Here is a 19304-nt window from a genome sequence, read left to right as displayed (position 1 = left end):
AAGATAGAAATGTTGTTGGTTTTGCTCAATATGTCAGCCTTACTCTGCTGCCTTTGCCATCGAATTTTTTCCTCCCTGACTGAACAAAAACTATGTTTTTAAAATTTTTAGTGGTATTTCGAGGTTTTGGTCTGTATTCTTTGGGCGCAAAACCCACAAGGGAGAAGGTGTGGAACCTCAACTGGGAACAATCGCTAAACAGGTGAATGAGCCTGATTGCTTGAGAGTCCGTTGTAACGTTTGTGTTGGCTGAGCATCCTGCCCAAGTTGGTGTGGATTTTGATTCTTCAACTTCTACTGGAGCTAACAGCCTCCCCAAACAGGAAAGCAACAAAGAACTATTATCCAATTTAACACTTCTCTTTGAACGCATTTCCAGGAAGGAAAGGGATTCAACTAAAACAATCTCATAGGAAACAGCAAAAGGCATTTCCTTGATCTAACCAGACTCATTTAGCCGAGGCCCTAGCACTTAGCCCCCACTGCTCCTGTTAAAGCTTACAGATTTTAGTCCCTGAAGGAAGCGCCGTTGTTTTGAGATGGAACTGATCAGAACAGACCAAACTCTGATAGTCCCTCTCCTTGTGCTGTCACCATCCCTTCATTGCAGGCTTTAGTTCTCGGCTCACAGGAGAAAATTTTTCATCATTTTCGATGACTTTGGTAAGAGAGCCTTTGACGATTGCGTCACTTGTGTTGCTTCATTGTTCACTGCAGTTGTCTGTTGTCAGGGATCTGAAGGAGTTTTGTTTCTTTTAAGGTGGGAATGTGGTTAAAGAAATCTCCCTCCAATTAAAGTTAAAAATTTTAAAAACAGAAACCTGCTAAATTTCAGCTTTCAAGACTGAAAGTAAACCTTTGCTGACCGGCCGCGTGGCCTAATGGATAAGGCGTCTGATTCCGGATCAGAAGATTGAGGGTTCGAGTCCCTTCGTGGTCGGTTTTTCCTTGGTAAACAAGAATTGGTCAGCTTTTTTGCCCAATTTCCAGCCAGTTTCCAATGGCTGACCTTTGAGAAGAGAATCTGAAAGGTGGCAAGAATTTTCAAAAAGGAAAATTAGCTTTTTAAAACAAATAATTGCCAATAACTTGCACTTTGTTATTGGCATCTAATTACTAAATATCAAGTAGCAAAGTACTCATGCCTGTGAGGTTACTGATACCATAGTGACCTTGGATTTTCTGGCTCAGAGTCCTTCTCTAGAACTGGTAGATAGTAGCTAAGAAAAGGATAGGAAGGGGTATAAAAGTGCACTGCGAATTTTTCTCTGAAGAAAGCTGGGTTTCAAAAATTGTCTAAGAGTTAGGAATATGTGTTTGAAGGGCAGGGGTAGATACTAAACCTTGGACATGCACTTGTGACCCAGACCCTGAGTCTAATGCTTGTCAACTGAACTATCTTGATTCAGGAATCCAACTTTTCCTGAGAACTTACTCAAAGCTAATAAGTGGATTATTCTCTAACCTTTTTTTTTTTACTGTTTGCCTTCATTGTAAATACAGGGCACCAATATTTGAGGAGTTCATGCCACACCTGGTAGAGTGTGGGCTGGACTCCCCCCGACCCCCTACTTTTCCTATCCCATCCTGTCTCCTTTTGCCAAAATACCCACCCTGTGTGGAACTAAGACTATGGAGTAGAAGTGGGACGGCTGCAAAGGCAATACACTGGATCATGGGTTTTCCTTTCATATGAGCAGGGAAATTGTGAGAAAATGAATGAAAAAGTTCAAGGATTTGGTTACAGAGTAAAGAACACAGATGGAGACACAGGAATATTACTCAAGATTTTGTATGTGGAAGGCACCTATGCAGCTATAATCTATCTAGGCACCTGTCCTCTCTTTTTCATTCCCTCCCCTGCCAGAAGATTTAGGATTTTCTCTAAAATCTGTATCTAGATTAACAGTTTGCCTAAAGGTGGGAAGTGTCGGCTTTCTGCCCCTTGGGGACTGATGAACTTTTAGGTTTTGTCCACGCATAGAGAAGGTTTATAAAGAGGAAATTTGTTTCTCAGATTGTGCCTTGTTTCCCTTGCGCTCTCCTCCTTGCATAAATAATTTGATTTGAAAGAGACGCTTTAATAACAGAGCGCGCACCTTTCTCCTCTCTCCTCTGGTCGCCGCCTCTCTAGCATCGTCTACAGACCCAGAGCTATTATAGCTTCGCCATAACAAAACCGCAGTCACATTCCAAATCCAGATGCTAAATATGGTTTGCAAGAGGTGCGAGACTGCCTGAGACAAGTACTTACCGCTCTTTGTTTCGGTCGAATATTGGGGATTAATTTATTAACTTCACAACTGGACCTACTTTTTCCTTGGCCGCTCTCACGGAACGCGTCTTTTACTCCTGGCACTCTCTTTTGCGTCTTTTAGGCAGAGGAGGACTTCCAAAAAAAAAGGAAGAATCTGAAAACAAAATAAACATTTAGTCCTGAGACTCTCCCACGTGGTGGACTGGAACTGATACAAGAAGTAGTTTGGCTAAAAGCAGTCCTTGGTGGGGATGAGGGGTCTGAGAATATCTAAGGGTTTCTAGTCCTGAATCCTCTTCTCTTTTTTCTGCCGTAGCTGAGAGACAGGATTCAGTCCAGAGGTTTCAGAAACAAAAGAACTGAACAGAATAGATTTTAGCTTGCCAACACCCTCCCACAATGATAAATAAATAATATGGGATAAACAGCGAAAGCAGGCGTTAGGGGGTGTAGCTCAGTGGTAGAGCGCGTGCTTAGCATGCACGAGGCCCTGGGTTCAATCCCCAGCACCTCCAGTTACCAACTGTTCCTTTTGTAACTCCTCACTGCTTAGGTCTACAGCTTTCTTCCTTAAGACCTTATTTTGAGTATCCAATCGTTCTTTTTGTAACTCCTCACTGCTTAGGTCTAAAGCTTTCTTCCTTAAGACCTTATTTTGAGTATCTTTTGGTACTTAATCATTTAACTATGGATGTCGACGTTGGACCTTGATATTCTTTGGATCTTCCAACTTTGACTACTTCAGTAGGAACAAAACCAGGAAGCAGGTGAAGTAAGGAAGATGCTCGCTCAGTCAGTCTCCTGAAGGCAAAACAGCAAACACACCATATATAGCTCGTTCTCCTTTGCTGCCCTTTTTTTTTTTTTTTTTTTTTTAAGGAGCCGGGAAGAAAAAAAAGACAGACTGAAAGAGAAGGTTGAAAAGGAGGCCTTCGGAAAAATTCCTTTAGATTACTTACCCCGCAACCCGGTTTCCCCCTCAGCTGTGCTTGTGGCAATGGACAGACTGCAGGCTCCAGAGAAATTTTTCCTTCTTGCTTGTCTTTCCCTTCTCGCCCCTGCTCTTCCGCCACACACGGGACTTCTGTTGCGCAGTAAACAGTCAATCACCAGTCACGAGATCTGAGTTCTGCGTGTGGAGGTTTAGAATACTGTCCACGGGCAAGACGCTCCTCACGAAACTCAGAGGCTTTCAAAATCCATAGTTGAAAAAAGTATTTCCAGAGTTGGAAAGAGCAGCTAGTCTGTCTCAAAACCCGCTTTGGGCAAAAAGGGCTGCGCCTTCCTGTGGCACAAACACTTTTAATCCCGCTCAATTTAGGAGGAAGAGAACTTTCTGGTTTCCTGCATCCCTCGAAGGAGCAGAGGAGACAGCAACGTGGGGGCAAATTACCTCCAGGGCCATCCAAAGAGTGCGCATCGGTAAAGACCTAGCCCCAAGCCCCCTTTGCCGTTTCCTCTTCTAGTTCCTCCTCTCCAGTCGCTACCGCCTGCCTCTTCCTATTTCCCCCCTTTCCCACTACCGCTGCGTCACCTTCTCCTCCACTTTCCCTCCCCTTCCGTCTCCCCTTTTATTCCTTTTCACCACTTCCTTGTGGCTAATTGTGTCAGCAATTCACTTCAGTTCCCGCAGCTCCACTTTCTTGGTTAGCAGTTCTCAAACCTGGTTGAGAAACAAAATCATCGGGGGGCGGGAGGGGGGCATTTCAATTGTATAGATCCACCCCACCCCGTCTGGAGATTCTTAGTGCACTCAGGTGGAGGGTAGGAATACAAATATTTTTTTAAATTCTCAGACGGTCCCCCAGGTTCAGAAACCATTGCATTCTACCCTAAAACCTTTATCTCTATGTTAGAGGGTCACTTCTGGCGTCGCCTTTGTTACTCACTAAGTGACTTTTAAAAGTCATCTTGCCTCTAAGCATGCATTTTAGGACTTTTCAGCTCCAGCTGAGCCTCATTCGGTTTTTTGAGGGAGGGGAGGATCAGGGGAGGAATGGAAGAATTGATATAGAATTGGTTCTGATATTCAGGAAAGTACAGGTTTTGCACTGGTGAGAAAAAGTAAAAGAGAAGACACAGTGATCTAGGATTACTCCTAAAACTCTGTTTGGTCACCACACATTTTGGCAACAGGAGGAAAATGTCTCTTCCTTGCACCTCTGTGATGGCCGAGGTTGGAGTATTTGTTCAAGAGCATTGAATTGGGGTGGGGAGGTTGTTACACAAGTTTAATTCGCTTCACCGTTCTTGCTCAGCCTCTGAAATGTCTCCATTATGCTTCTTTGTGGATCTCAGAAACAGAACTGCAGAGTCCCAGAGACAAAGCACTGATGAATTTCCTGACTTTAACCCTTGGCTCCAGAATTTGCTAGAGTTACTGTCTGCATCAACATATACTTGATGTTTTGGGACTCATTGTCTCTTTCTGTCTAGATCTAAATTCCCCAGGGAAAGTTTCATGTTCTGCTCTTTTGCACCTTTCCCCTAGCATTTTCAGTCAGGGTTGACAGCCAGAAAAGCATTGAAGATGCAGGGCCCCAGTGTGATGAGGTGGAAAACCCATCATCTCACCAGAGGCTACTGGGAGAAGGAGCAACCTATTTGGAGTCCCAGCCTGAAGCCGCTGGAGATAACGTGGGCCATGCGCATCCACGGCTAAGTCTTCATAGTCTTAGGGTTTAGATATGCCCTTCTGGAAAAATGTATCCAGAGTGTGGATTCCCTCATGGGATACAGTGGTTAGAGTACTGTTGCTTATGCGGATTTTTAATCTCTCATGGCTTTTGACAGGTGACTGAGAGATTTCCCTAAGGCAAATCTCCACACCAAATACAGTGAGGCTGTAAAGAACAAAAGGAAAAATGCCCTGAGAATCCATTCTTGGCAGAATGGAAAAAGTTAGTCTAAGCTGTTTTTCACTGCTTTGTCTACTCTCCCAAGTCAGGAGTCTAGAGAAGGAAAGCTCATTTACTTAGTCTTTGCCTTCAAATCGTTTAGACAGCAGCATGACAACTGCATACTTGGATAGAGACAGCCTGAGATGGTCCTGGTAGGAAGGAAGCTTTGGGCTTGGCCGGTTTGAACATCTGTCCAGAGGAAGCTGAGCTATGACTGATCCTGCTCTTTCTTGGGATATTAAAGGGACTGGGAGGAGCTTGCTTTCAGTTGCTCCAAATGAGGGAAATTAGACATCATCTTTTAAATGTCGACCGCATGTTTTAAAATATTCTTCTAATACCAAAAGTATCATGCAAAGGTTTTGGTAAAGAAAAATGGAACAGTTTTGGTACATTCACCCAATACTTCATGTGCACAGAAAACAAAGTGCAGGGCAATGATATTCTGAAGTTCATACTAATTCCTTAACAAGTGTTTTCTGTTTGCTTGTTTCATTAAATATAAGCAACTTATATGTTTATTCTTATTCTCACCCAAACGGCTTTAGCGACATCTTCCTCTGGGACTTCGATGTGGTGTTACATGAGGTGTTGTTTATTCATTTAATGATTTAAGAACAGAAACGTGAAGTTCAGGAAATGTAGAAAGTAAGGAATCGAAATCCACTGCATGCCAGTGTTCCTGAGATTTTACCTCCACTAGATGTATCCGTTGAGGTGATGGTGAGGAGTTAGTATCTCCTAGTACATATTTGGCATAAATTTCCTGTGGAAGTCTAAAAATAACTGCTGCCAAAACCTAGGATCTAACTTTTAAAATCCGTTGGTGGCTTTTCATCTCATCTATTTCTGGTGAGCCTAAGTTAGCCCTTCAGTCTTCCAAATCATGTTTTAAACGTTCGCGTGGCAAAAGTTTTGCTAAGGGCCGCGTTACCTTTGTCCAAGGTCCATGCACTCACCAAGAAATACTTGGGCTCTTGTGTCCTGAACCTCCGTTGCTCACCTCGGATTCCCGGCCGCCCAGGCAGGAGAGGAGGGCGAGGGGATGTCGGTGGGGCCGCTGGAGCTGGGAAAGAGATGCTTAAGGAAACCAGTGGGACGCTTTTCTGCTCTTCCGCCTTAGATGGCCCGGTGCTCAAAAAACCAAGGAAACTTCGAGAAACCGCTTATTTTTTAAAATTTCTGTCCCTTTTCGGTCCTGCTGTTTAGAGATCCTGCCAAATGGAACCCAAAGTGAAATGTCCGTTAATGCGGCAGATTTCGTGCTTCTGGCAGAGGAGGTGCTGTCAAGTGTAGTTCTTTCCTTTCTTCTCTTTCTTATTTCTTCCTTCTGTGAACGCCGGCGTGTTGGTGGCACCAAGCCCCATGGAGTAGAAATGGTGTAATACTCAAGGGAGTCCACTGGCCTACGTATTTCTTTAAATGGGAGCAGAGGAATAAGCCGGACGGGATGAGAAAATAAGAGCGGATGGAGGAGCCGGGGGTTGAACCCGGGGCCTCGTACATGCGAAGCACGTGCTCTGCCACTGAGCTACACCCCCTGCTGCTGAACCGCTTCTGGGAATCATTTATAAAATATTGTTTTGGTTTTGAGATTGTTGGCTTTATTTTCTGATGGCTGGAGAAAATCCATTGGGTTAAACTCCACCACATGTGAAATTACTAAACTGGTATTGTCTAGTGGCTTCACTAAGATTATAGTCCGACTGACACAGTTTCTAATTCTAGGACTTTCCCACTTCTGTTAGCCTGCTCCAAGGTCTACTTACAAGAAAGTACATGAAAATTACTTTCTTTCACCGGGAAAACTCACCGGAAAAAATTTACAAGTTTCCAACATAAATCCTCAGCAGTACTGGCTCGGATAAAGTGCTTCTCAGTCCAGAGGCAGCCGAATTGAACTTTACTCCGTGTTGGGTGGGACGTCCCGCCCATACCCAGCTGACTGTCATTTGCTTGTGCATCTCCACATGTTATGACATTGTCTTCAGTGTTCTGGTTCCACATCACCCCATCTCTTGAGGGTTATGTCCACAAAGGATTTCAGAAAAAAAAAAAAAAAAGACCTTTAAAATTCTATCAACTTAAAACACACACACACACACACACACACACACACACACACACACACAACCTGACTTTTTTTTTAACCCCTAGACTGGGGGAATGAAAGAGCAAGCACAAGGCAATGAAGCAAGTTTGGGGAATTTAGCAAACTGTCAAACTGCTTCCCCTGGGAGAATCCATTATCACAATGGGAAAGCCTGTTACAGATATAGATACTTGAAAAAAATAGAGCCAAAAAGCCCTGGAAATCTACAGAGTCTCACCTGTGAATATGAAAATTTGAGGAAGTCCTGGATATCGCAAAGCAGATAGAATTGGCTGGCAGGGAAGAGCAGAGGTGATCGCTGTTTTCTCACTGGGATGTGTTCGGATTTGTATAAGGCCGATAACATCCATAATGAGTCCAGAGCCTTATACTGCTTCATTATCAGGGTCTTCCATGTGATACTGATGCAAGTAATCCAGGAAGCTTTTCACTTACTGGTTTGAAATACTGAACCTAAGTGTTTATTGGCGAAGGCAGGGAAGATTGAAGGAACGCAAGTGGGATTCTTCTCACTTTAGCCTTCTAAGCCCTTTTCTTAGAAAGTAAATTTAGAGGCATTTATGTTAGGTTGACATGTTACAGGAAAGACAATTTATTTTGACATAAATTGTGGGCTTTTCAAATCATCGAGAGGGATTCCTGATTTTAGACCTTCAGGGCTCTTCCAACTGAGCTATGCTGATTGCATCTCTACTTTCTTAGCACTAATAATTTTTTCCACTTTCAAGTATAGAAAGCATAGCATTCCTTGAGAGACATAATTTCCTCACTTTAAAAAAATTGGGTTTGATGTCCTGCCACATCTGGTCATTGGTTCCAACTACTGGCAACAATAGATGTGGAAGGGAAATGTAAGGAGAGAAAATCAGTGGGTAGGTTTTCTATTCCTCAATCTTCAGACTTTTAATTGATGTAGGCACAGCTGAGAATACAAAGGAATCTGTTAACAAACATTGACTGTGAGCCTCTTTTCCATCTTTTTCTTTCCTCTTCCTTGGTAAACTGTGATATGGAACAAAAGGAGAGTGGGCTCACTGTCTTATTGTGCTCCTGCAGTAAGGTTGGTAGATGCCAGAGTCATGGAGTTGAAATAGATCAGCTTGAAGGCAATCTTTTGTGTAGTGGATTTACTTTGGATGTGATTGGGGGAAAATGACAAAATACATTTTAAAAATGGGGAAATTTGGATGTGTTCTTGAAGTACAGCATTGATTAGGAAAGAGAAAACATTAATGGAGTTCAACGTTAGCTGGATTCTCCTGCATACTTAGCCCATGTTCTGTCAGTGAGCTATACAACCAGGTAGACCCTATATACTAAGGTAAATCTTCTTTAACTGATGACTGCCTCAATTCTTGCTGAGGAGCCATTTTTCTTTTTCCCCTACATTATTTCCAACTTTTATACAGAAGCTGCCTGGAACTTGACTTTCTTCAAGGAAGGTCTTTAGAGAATGTTAGTGTGTTCCTCCACCTTTGACATCCTGCTGTTGGCTTTGACTGGCTTCTGAAAAGCAGGACATTGAGGGGGGAAATCCAGGGCTGCAACAGAATGAGAAAGTCATAAATGTATACAGCTCAGTGATGTTTTACTCTGTCCTAATCTAGGCAGGAAGGCAACTTTGGAGATCCTTTCAAGGAGCAGCTATACAAATAAAACAATAAATTTAATGATGAAACACAAGGGAGAAATTTGATGGAACATAGTAGAATAACACAGGATTTGGACTTCCTTTTGGAGTCTGATATTTAGTACTTAGGAAGACTTGCAAGTAGATTAGATTATGCAGATGATGATCACTATCACAAAGATAGTAAAAAAAAATAGGAGAAGAGATGGAAATTCAGTTTGTTGTTGGTTTGTTGATATATTTTTGTGTTGGGAGCAGAAAGTGAGGCAATAAAGGGGAAACATTGAGTTTTGGTTTGGATAGGACATATTTTAAATGCCTACAGTTAAAAAAAAAAAAAGCCTACAGGATAGCCTCTTGAGGATGTCTGCCTACCCACATTATAACCTGACTCTAGAATTCTATGGCCATCTCTGAGCCTCAAGTTTGGACACTCCTGTGCCTAGGAGTAGAAGGCCTCTGAAGAGTAGACAGAGTGAGAATTTAAAGTGATCTCTTAAGACTAGTAGATAAGGAGGTTGTTATTAGTATTTGTGAAAAATAGAGAAATAAAATTGCTCCTAGACTGATTTCATGCTTTTTTGATTTATACTAGTTATTGTTATGGTCCTAACATTTCCTCAGAAGACCAATAAAATTTCCATTGTCTGCCATCAGCTTCCAGGTAAAGTGATTATCCCTGCAGAAATGGCACATCTTTTACAGGCTGTCTGTAAAAAGAAATAGCATCAATTCTACCAGTCCCCAAAGGATCACCTTGGAGCAGAAATACTGTCCATGGGATCTAGTTTATTGAAAGGGAGTGTCTCTTATTTCCATAGCACACATCTGTTGCTGAGCATCTGTTTCTCAACTTTTTGAGAATTCAGTGGAAAAGATGGGAAGGAAACAAAGAGATGGTTGACTTTTTAGAAGCCAAGACCTCTTCATTGCCTGAAGTTATCCAAAAGCCAAGTGCTCTCTATGGCAGGGAATGAACATTAATTACTTTGTCTACAAAATTAAAGCAGATTGGTGGTGAGGCTTTCCTTATTTTCTTTTCTTTCCAGGCTGTTACTGGAGAAACAAAAGCCCTTGTTCAAATTTATGGGTTCTATTCCAGTTATGTGATAAATGTTCATGAATAGTTATGTGTCTAAGGCATTCAGTTTGTGGTCCAAAATGTTTTTCCAGGGACAGTTGGAATCTTGCTCACAGCAACCTAATTTTTCTATGACTAGTGTCTTTAGGATTAGTTATTCTGGCTAAAGAAATTGCACACAGATTTCTTTCTTTCCCTCCCTCCCTTCCTTCCTTCCTTCTTTTCTTCCTTCCCTTTTTCCAGTCTTACGTTGGATCTTCTTTCTCTTATGTAGCATCATAAAGTGATAGTCTAGGTTAAAAAATAAAATAAAATAAAAAGCTGATTTAATTGGTGGCGTTCACACATGTTGAATAACTCTGGGTTTTTTCCTTCTTTTTCTTTTGTTTCTTCCTTCTGCTGTTCTAGCAGTCATGTTTATTTTCCATGTGAGCGGGAGGGAGGGGAAAGTAGAAAGTAACAAAAGATGAAAAAGTAGGAGAGCACATTGGCCTGAACTGAAGGAATGTATAAGATAATATACAGCAAAAAACAAAACACCCATGGAGGTGCCGGGGATCGAACCCGGGGCCTCATACATGCAAAGCATGCGCTCTACCACTGAGCTACACCCCCAGACGAAGGCTGTGGTTTTTTTCAATATATTAGGAAATATACCCATTTTCTGTATTATTTGGCAAAACTATTTCTTTTATCAGAAAATTTATTCTAACTCCATTATTTCTACAAATTTTAAAATTAGGGCTTTTTTTTTTTTTGTAGATGGATATGCTCATGAATAGTAAGTTCTAAACCCAAATTGTTACCATTCCTGCTTTTAGTTTCTTTTAGGCTGCGTCAGTCCTCTCCAAAATCTCACCTGGCCAAAAAGCTGTGACAAAAAATAGATGGAAGAGCATAAAAGAAAGGAAAAAACTCACTCAAAATCATCACCAGGAAACAGAAAACTGATCCCACAGTAACAAAAATTAATGCGTTCCTCAGCATCTTTGATGATTATGTAAGAAGGAATGAAGGTAAAGAAAAGAATAATAAGGGACACTAAGAAATTAAAATTTTTTCCTATAATTTTCTGAGCTGTGTCGGTGGAGCAGAAGGCGTTCCAATAAATTTCTATTACTTCTCGTCTGTCTCTACCTACCTTCCCACACTGCTAGGAAGTGGATCTAAGCAGCATACATGGAAGACATTCCAAACTTTTTGGCTGAGTAAATACATTAAACAATCAGGCAGTAACAATTGCGGAGCCTGAAACAGTCTAAAGAAGCCAGTTGAAAACATCTCTTTTGAAAAATACACATCAGGAAAACCACCTTTTAAAGTGGCCGAAATAGCTCAGTTGGGAGAGCGTTAGACTGAAGATCTAAAGGTCCCTGGTTCGATCCCGGGTTTTGGCAAACATGGTTGTTTTGGTTGACCCAGTGAGTTCTGGCAGCCTTGTACTCGATGTTCATGATGAGCAAGGCGCATGACCACAAAAGACATGAGGAGTGGCAGCAGTTCCTGCTTTCTCCCAACTGTATGCAAAATAAAATTCATGCTTCTAGTTTACGATGCCAATTTTTCTGAATTACAGTGACATTAAGTAGCAAATTAAAAATACCACAACGGATTGAAAGAACAAGGAAGAAAGAAAAAAAGCTACACTTAATGTTTTATTATTTTACTGGCACCTTTCCCCCTTTTTTTTGAATAAGGGACCCTACATTTTCATTTTGCTCCGGTCCCATACATCGTGTAGCCAGCCCTGACCAACATTAAGTCAACATTCATTTTATGCTTTCACAAATTTCTTGGATTAAATAATCTACCTCCAAGTCCATTCCCAGTCTCCTCATACAAATCGATGAATTATAATCTCAGGAGCACTGGCTGTATTAAAATCCAAGTTCACAGTCTTGTATAGAGAAGTCTATGCTCCTCTCTGAATTTCAATTACTTGTTCTTAACTCTTTACATGAAATTTGGATTGGAATACCTAAAATAACATTACAAGGAAAATCCCCATGGAAGATGTGGTTTGTACTTACAAAAGGAAACATCAAAAACATAAGTAGTACACTAAAGCCACAGTCCTGCTCTTTGCTTTCTTAACATAGTCCTGCGTTGTGGTGATGTACCAAAGTCAGTTCCATTTTGTTTTGAAAGCCTTTGGAAACGACCTGTTACATCCAAAATTGAAGGGTGGAAAGAGGCTAACGGAAGGAAAAAAACCTGCCAAAATCTAATTTTAAAGCAAAAAAAAAAAAAAAACACAGGCCAAGCAGATGGGCTTAAGGAAGGCCCCGCTGGGATTTGAACCCAGGATCTCCTGTTTACTAGACAGGCGCTTTAACCATCTAAGCCACGGAGCCCACACTAAAGTGCACATTCTATTTTCTACCTGCAGAGAATATTTTTTGTAATGATATATTTCAGAATATGGTCTGAGATAAGAATTACGTATATTTCTCTTTTTCATAATAATGATGTTATTCTTTTCTTGGACTTTCACTTCCTTGGCTTTTGACTGGGGCCAGAGCCACTCAGACAGTGAATAATAGCTTTGACTCCTGTGTCGTTTGCCAGTCTTTCTTTCCTTTTGCTCTGCATGACCTTGCCGTATTTTCCTTGAAGGCTCGATGCTGCCTCAGGGAAACTCAGGCAGAAAAATTCAAGCAAGGTAGAAAGGCAGGGGCTGTGCATAGATTCTCTCAGGCAACACTGGGATACGGACTTTGGTAAACTACAAGGAAATCAATATTCTGCGTGGACCATTTTCTCCAGGAGACGAAACCACCAAAACCATAAAATCCTCAAACACTACCTCGTCCATTCGTGGCCTCGCCACATTTGGATTTGCTGCCTCTTCTCTGGAAAAGACCCTGTGCTACCCGGCATTTGCCACATCTTTACACCAGGATTCCTGCCCCTCCACGGCTCCTGACTGTCAGGGCTGTAGCCGACAATGTGGGGTAGAAACTTTGAAGAGGAAAATAAAGTTGCCTCAGGAAATAAAGGACCTGCTGGAGAAAGAACACAAAACTGCCAGGAGCTAAATGAAAAGAAGCAAGACAGTCCCTGTCTGCAAATCTTTTGGCTCAGCAGATGGTCGGGAGTGGGAGTTCTAAAGCCTGGGTTCTGAAAACCTCCGAGTAGATCCTGTCCTCAGATACTGACAGTGCAGAAGTAAACTTCTACCCAAAGAAGAGAACAGGAGGGATATGATACTTGGCTTGGGGACATGATCTGAAAAGAGAATTAACTTTTTGTCACACCTTGCGTACAACTGAACAGGTTCCCAAATCTCAAAACCAATGAGGCTTAAAGTAGACCCCTATTGCCTTTAGCCAAAATTTGACCTGTCAAGTCAACCCACATAGAGTTTAAGAATTTTTTTTAATTTAAAGATAATTCTAAGTCATTCTATCTTCTGCCTTACTTTGAGGTTTCATTTAGACCTCTCTTACTGGTGCCAGGTTTCTATATTCCTGAGGACAGAAATAACTAACTCCATTTCCTCTGTACCACTGGTCAGTTCCCTTCTCAGCCCATTAACAAGGCAGAAGCTCAACTGGCTCTGGGGATGTCACTGAAAATATATATGAAAACATATCAACATTACTTTGTATACACTTACTATATTAAATAAAAATTTAAATATATTAGCATTAATGTTATAATAAATAGCAAAGTCAACCACAAGCAACCTTCCAAGGTAGTTTTCAGCAGTTTAGTGTCATGCCATGAATGGATGACTCAAAGCTACTGGGCAGCCTGGAGTGGAGCCCCTCCTATGCTGAATCAGAAGTTCCAGCTGATGTAAAGTCTCTCTCATACTCTGAGATTGTTCTCAGTCATTGCCACACACTTCATCTTGTGAGTTTTGTTCCAAATAATATCAGAATGAGACTTTAAAACTGCACCTACTCTTCATTTTCAGTTGAAGGTGGGAAAATTGTAAGAACAGACACAGGGAGGCAGAGTAAGGTTAGTAGTGGGAACAAACTTATCAAATTACTTTCCCTCTGAGAATGCGATGATTCACAGGAAAGGTTGGCATAGAACAAAATTAAATAGCTGAAACCTCTGAGATGGGGTCACGTTTGTTTATGCAGTTGATGAAGACCGTTTCAGCCCAAAAGCATTTCAATTTTTGCTGCTGGCTTTTCCAGTGTTTTCTGTGTGATTTTCTGACATGGGTCAGGCAAGGTTTCCTTGATTTATTTATATATGATGACAAAGATTTGTGAGCATAGAAATCTGATTCTCCCCCATTTCAGCCCGCTAGAAAAAATTACTTCAAGGATGGAGGAAGGTATCTGTGGTCAGACACCTTCTACATGTGAACTGGAAAAGAATTATTGGCCAAACTCGATGGTCACCAAATTCCAGGAACACATCAGGGTACTCTTAGGCTAAAGGATCTCTCAGTATAACTATTTGAGTCACTCTAGAAAACTTTACACTCACTGACCCAAATGCCCATTTTAATGAATTGGGGTTTGGATAGTAACAACACTCTTATGAGAAGTGGATATATTGTGCAGCATCTACATACACAGATGGAACTGAGACCTACAGACACATTGTCTGGTGACTGCACTGAATTGCCCTCAGGCGAGCCTGGAAGATAAGGAGGGAGTGGAAGAAAATTAGTGGGCAGCCTTTCTGTGACTCAGCCTTCAGTCTGTTTCTTGAGAAAGGCACAATTGAGAAAATAGAAATAGGATATTGTTCATGGTCTTCTGATATTTTTCTCTTTACGTTCTTCCCCCAACTCCCCCCAATCCTCAACTATTTTGCCAATGAATAATTAACTGGCTCATTAATGTGGATTTAGCTTATTTACTACCCCGGGTGAACAGTATCTCTCTTTGTTGTTTCAGTTTACCTAGCCATCATTACTCTGACACAATCAGATTGGGCCTGGACTCCAAAACCCGTGGAGTAGAAACACTCCCCCCTTATTTTCCAGGCTCCTCTGAGGGCAATTCAGTGCAGTCACCAGTCACTGAAGTTTATAGATCTCAGTTCTATATGTGTGGATTGATGCTGCACAATAAATCCACTTCTCTTAAGAATGTTGTGACTATCCAAACCCCAATTTGTTAAAATGAGTATTTATCCAGTGAGTATAAAGTTTTCTAGTGTGCCTGAAATAGCTATTTTGAGAGATCCTTCAGCCTAAGAGGTTGAAAAATAAAAAATAGTATTGTGTAACACATGAAGTTTTTATGAAATTCAATTTCTAGTGTCCATAGGTAAAGTTTTATTCTAGCATAGCCACTTAACTTCATTCATTTGCACACCGTGTGAGGCTGCTTTCCCGCTACAGCACAGCGTGGTTTGCCCAGAGACCAGGGCACCCTGTCCACCCCGCAACACCCCCACTGTTTCCAGAGCATTACGCTACACACTGCAGTGACTCAGTAATCGGTTCCCAGGTTTTTCAGCGTCTCGAGCATGTTTTATTTTGTTTAATTAGAAAAAAAATAGCAGTGTTTACACATCATTTAAAAACAATAGAAGTAGGCTTCAACTCCTTTGTGGCTGAACTAACCAAGGCACAGCACTGTGTTTATCTTGCAATTATGCTTTAACAGGCTGTAGAATAAAACAGCCTGTTAAAGAATAAGCACTTTCTCATTCAAAGGGAGGCAAAGGACTCCTTGAGATGAGCACCTCTTCATTCAAGGGAAGGCAGAGACCCTTTGGAGTGACGAAAACTTCTGGCATGCCGAAACCCGGGATCGAAACAGGGAGCTTTAGATCTTCAGTCTAACGCTCTCCCAACTGAGCTATTTCGGCCCCCTAGAGAGACGGGGCTATTGACACTTCTTTTTTAATATTTGTTTTCTATTTTGGGTTTTGTAAAGTTTCATTTTCTTAAGCATGCTTAACTACCTCCTTAAGCATGGCTAGCTAGTTGGCCGATATATTTGCATGCCCAGGAGGAGTTGGACTACACTGTTTTCTGGGTGTGCCACGTAGATCCAATTCCCCACATGGAAGTAAAAAAAGAGATTTTAAAGAAGAGTTAGCAAGGGATTCAGTGGAAAGACTTTTTTCTCATCTGCATCCTGTCACTTGACTCAGAAACTAAAGGAAACTAAAGAAAATATTGACTGGTGGTCCCTGATTTTTCTCTTCTTTTTGATCCACCCCTCTCACAATATGCCAAAACAATGAGAAATGAAGTCCACTGACCCCATAAATTTGCTAAAAGAAAGCAAAACATAAGAACATTACCAGACTACTAAACACTTATCACAATACTCCAACTGACAGGAAAGGTCACAAAAATGCGAAAATTTAAAAAGACATCGTCGCAAAATAATTTCCTCACAAAACAGTCTTTAAACTTTCTCCAAATCCAGGAAAAACGCCGTCGACGTGGCTCCCGACGCCGGTTTGGTGAAAGATGAGAAGAGGGCGTGGTGAGAGTGCTTTCTCTCTGCTCTCAGAAGTCCTGGTAGTTGATTTTTGTGGCGTATCAGCCTTGGCCAGGAGAGGAGTAATTGAGCAGAGTGACTAGAATGGATGGTTTTTTTAAAGAAAAGGTTAGGCACGTACTTCTATGCTAGGAAACATGAATTATGTGCTTCTACCTCTTCTTGTTTCCTCAGAGTTGGGAGCAAAGAAGGGCGGAGCAAATGGACTTGGACATTGGAGATGCCAGGGATTGCATGCAAAGCAAACGCTCTATCACTGAGCTACACCCCGACGGCCAAGCAACACATTCCCTCTTTTCAGAAGATGATTTAATGGCAGTATATCACTGCTTTGTTTTTGAGAACCTGAAACTGCTGGAGCGAAGATCTTGGATGCACAATTCCATTCTTTCTGAAACTCCCTGACTGCCTTCTCTTTCACAGCGACACGAGGACAAAGGCAACTTCAAGCTATGCAGAAAGGCACTGTGACTACAATCTATTCCCCCTGGTCAACCTATCCCCAAAGACCCAGCTGCAAAAAAACTGAACAAAAGAAGGCAAAGAAGAGCCCTTTCCTAGCCCTGTCTCTTGGAAGAGTCCAGAATCCACAACATTAAAAGAGCAACGAGGGGATCTAGTCCTATAGCTTCAATCACTAGGGAGGAAAAGACATGGCCTGTAAACTAGAACATGCCAGGGAGGTTTTTGTTCTACAAATATTTGATACGGCAGAAAGCTGACCCGTTTGTTCCTAGACAAGGCGATTGACTGGATTCCCATGTGAGTGAGGAAGTGGCAGCCTTTCTCTCTGAGGGTGGCAGGGATGCTTCTAGTGCCTGCCAAAGACGCTGGGGACTTGCAAACTTAAGTCTGAAGTGAGAGACCAGGGCCCAAACAGATTAGTCAGACCCGTGGTGAATGTAAGTTCTAAAACTCTCCTGCATTTTGGCCAGAGTGAGACTCCATAAGTTAGTTCATTGTGAATTCACTCATAGAAGAGTCTGGAGCCATTTAGTGACCATGAGTGTGGCCTAAAAGACTTGTGAACCGGAAGACACGAGAAAGCATAAAACCTTAAAACAGGGCAATTATAGCTCTTTCTCTTGACTTATGCCAGGGCTCCATTCTCTGAAGATTCAGGAAGCCCTGGAAACGGCAACTGATTTCCCGGCACACCCTAGGAACTGAGCGCCAGCGTCTCTGCCTTCTAGAACATGGTGGAGGAAGAGCTGAGAGCACACAAATGTGGAGACACGGGCCATGTTTTCAGTAGGATGATGAGTCCTTTAGCGGAAGTTACCCGGAATTCTCATGCTCTTCGCCACGGAGAACACACATTGCTTTTCCCCTCCAACCAGAGGGATCAGGATGGCTAGTCCCCGTGTTTTCTTGTTTTCCGCCCTTTAATTCATTGGTGTCAAACTCCCCCGGATCCAGGAACACGAACTGCTCTTGAACTGAATTGGACGCCTCTTCCAGGTGAGTGGTGGGTGATGCACCCCCTTTCCTGTCAGATTTAGGGAAGGTAGAGTTTGGAGGGCATCGACCCACGGGAAGATTTCCAGGGGGCAAGTTGAAATCTTACTCACAGACCCCCTAAGTTGACCCTGGGTCAGCATGACACAGTTTTGGTTGTTGTTTTGTTGTTGTTTTGCAAACGATAAAAGTAAAAACTGGGGCTTGTTCATAATGTAGCTGGCAGCAGCAGGTGGATAATAGCGATAACAATGGGTTGCATGAGATGACGACATCAGTTCCTCGATAAACCCACTTCCTTACAGGTGAGAGAAATAATTCCTTGGCCACACGGTTCACAGCCAGGACGGAGGAGGGCAAGCTTCAAAGCCAGATCCTCTCAGCGCACCTATTTCAGATCTTTTCTTGGGAGACAGGAATCCTGTCCAAAGACAGCTGGAGGTTAGTGGCTTCTGGACTCATTTCTCTTTGAAAATGTCAGTGTCATTCACTGGGAAAGAAGCTTTGGTCCCACACAATTATTTCGTGTTGAGGAGAGAGGGCCGGTGTCTGGGGAAATTGGGAAGCCGAGAAAGGAAGGAACTCATGAGACTCACCATGAGGTGAAATGCCTTCAGTCCAGCAGTGTGGTCTGCAAACCGTGCTGTGACGTTTTGCTGGGGATGTTCTGGCTCTGGTTTTGGGTGCCTAGAGGAATGGGAGGCAGAAAAGCGTTCATAAGAGCTAGCGATTACAGGCTGTCTTTCAAATGGAATGTCCCCTGCGGCGGAGAGAATGCAAAGGAGATTTGCAACCAGGACAAGGTCCATCCGATGCGTTAGCTGAGTGTATGTATGTATGTATGTCCAGATCTACAGAGCTGGGCGAACTTCTGGCGTTTTTTAATCTTGGCGAAACGTTTGAATTCCTAGGGGCTCAGGTCCTATTCTCTTCGTATTGATTCTGCAGTTGTTGTTGTTGTTGTTGTTGTTGTTGTTGTTGTTTTCCTAACAGCTGGCAAAAGGCTACGGACACCGCGCCTGCTCTTGATGTTTGGAGTATCTGCATTAAGCTCTGCTGCCTTATGGCTGGTAAGCTGTCGATGGGCTGTGAGCTGGGACTCGTCTTTGGAACGATTCGCGGCTGTGCCTGTCACCCTTCGGCAGGGGCAAGGCCAGTCTTCTCTGTGTGGTTCCAACGTTATTATACGTCCTGCCGAAGCGAGCACCTCTTTAACACTTTAAATGGTTGGAAAAACGAAAAGGGAGGAGGTTATTTCGTGACGCGTGAGGTTTACGTGAAACCCAGCTTTCCGTGTCCACCCACAACGTGTTGGGCGAACGCCGCCGCTTCCTTGCTTTGCACAGCGTCTCTGGCCGCTTTCGGGCTGCCCCAGAGAGTTGTCGAGACGGAAGGGGTGTGTGGCACCTTGTCCCTTCTCTGCGCTGCTGA

At 42.6% G+C, this 19304-nt stretch overlaps 8 non-coding genes across 8 annotated transcripts; 3 read left to right on the top strand and 5 right to left on the bottom strand.

Annotated features, from left to right (window-relative positions):
• The first annotated feature begins 867 nt into the window (after nucleotides 1-867).
• TRNAR-CCG (transfer RNA arginine (anticodon CCG)) lies at nucleotides 868-940 on the top strand. Its single transcript has one exon. It is a non-coding gene; the product is annotated as a tRNA-Arg (tRNA).
• Nucleotides 941-2700: 1760 nt separating this feature from the next.
• Nucleotides 2701-2772, top strand: TRNAA-AGC (transfer RNA alanine (anticodon AGC)). The gene has a single exon. It is a non-coding gene; the product is annotated as a tRNA-Ala (tRNA).
• Nucleotides 2773-6626: 3854 nt separating this feature from the next.
• Nucleotides 6627-6698, bottom strand: TRNAA-CGC (transfer RNA alanine (anticodon CGC)). The gene has a single exon. It is a non-coding gene; the product is annotated as a tRNA-Ala (tRNA).
• Nucleotides 6699-10524: 3826 nt separating this feature from the next.
• Nucleotides 10525-10596, bottom strand: TRNAA-UGC (transfer RNA alanine (anticodon UGC)). Its single transcript has one exon. It is a non-coding gene; the product is annotated as a tRNA-Ala (tRNA).
• A 709-nt stretch (nucleotides 10597-11305) lies between these two features.
• On the top strand, nucleotides 11306-11378 carry TRNAF-GAA (transfer RNA phenylalanine (anticodon GAA)). The gene has a single exon. It is a non-coding gene; the product is annotated as a tRNA-Phe (tRNA).
• An 883-nt stretch (nucleotides 11379-12261) lies between these two features.
• TRNAT-AGU (transfer RNA threonine (anticodon AGU)) lies at nucleotides 12262-12335 on the bottom strand. Its single transcript has one exon. It is a non-coding gene; the product is annotated as a tRNA-Thr (tRNA).
• Nucleotides 12336-15698: 3363 nt separating this feature from the next.
• On the bottom strand, nucleotides 15699-15771 carry TRNAF-GAA (transfer RNA phenylalanine (anticodon GAA)). The gene has a single exon. It is a non-coding gene; the product is annotated as a tRNA-Phe (tRNA).
• Nucleotides 15772-18973: 3202 nt separating this feature from the next.
• On the bottom strand, nucleotides 18974-19080 carry LOC125136950 (U6 spliceosomal RNA). The gene has a single exon (XR_007137275.1). It is a non-coding gene; the product is annotated as a U6 spliceosomal RNA (small nuclear RNA).
• Nucleotides 19081-19304: the final 224 nt, after the last annotated feature.

Source organism: Phacochoerus africanus, chromosome 9, assembly GCF_016906955.1.
Source record: "Phacochoerus africanus isolate WHEZ1 chromosome 9, ROS_Pafr_v1, whole genome shotgun sequence".
NCBI lineage: Eukaryota > Metazoa > Chordata > Mammalia > Artiodactyla > Suidae > Phacochoerus > Phacochoerus africanus.
The sequence above is the reverse complement of the archived record's forward strand: the minus strand, read 5'-3'. Positions and strand labels throughout refer to the sequence as shown.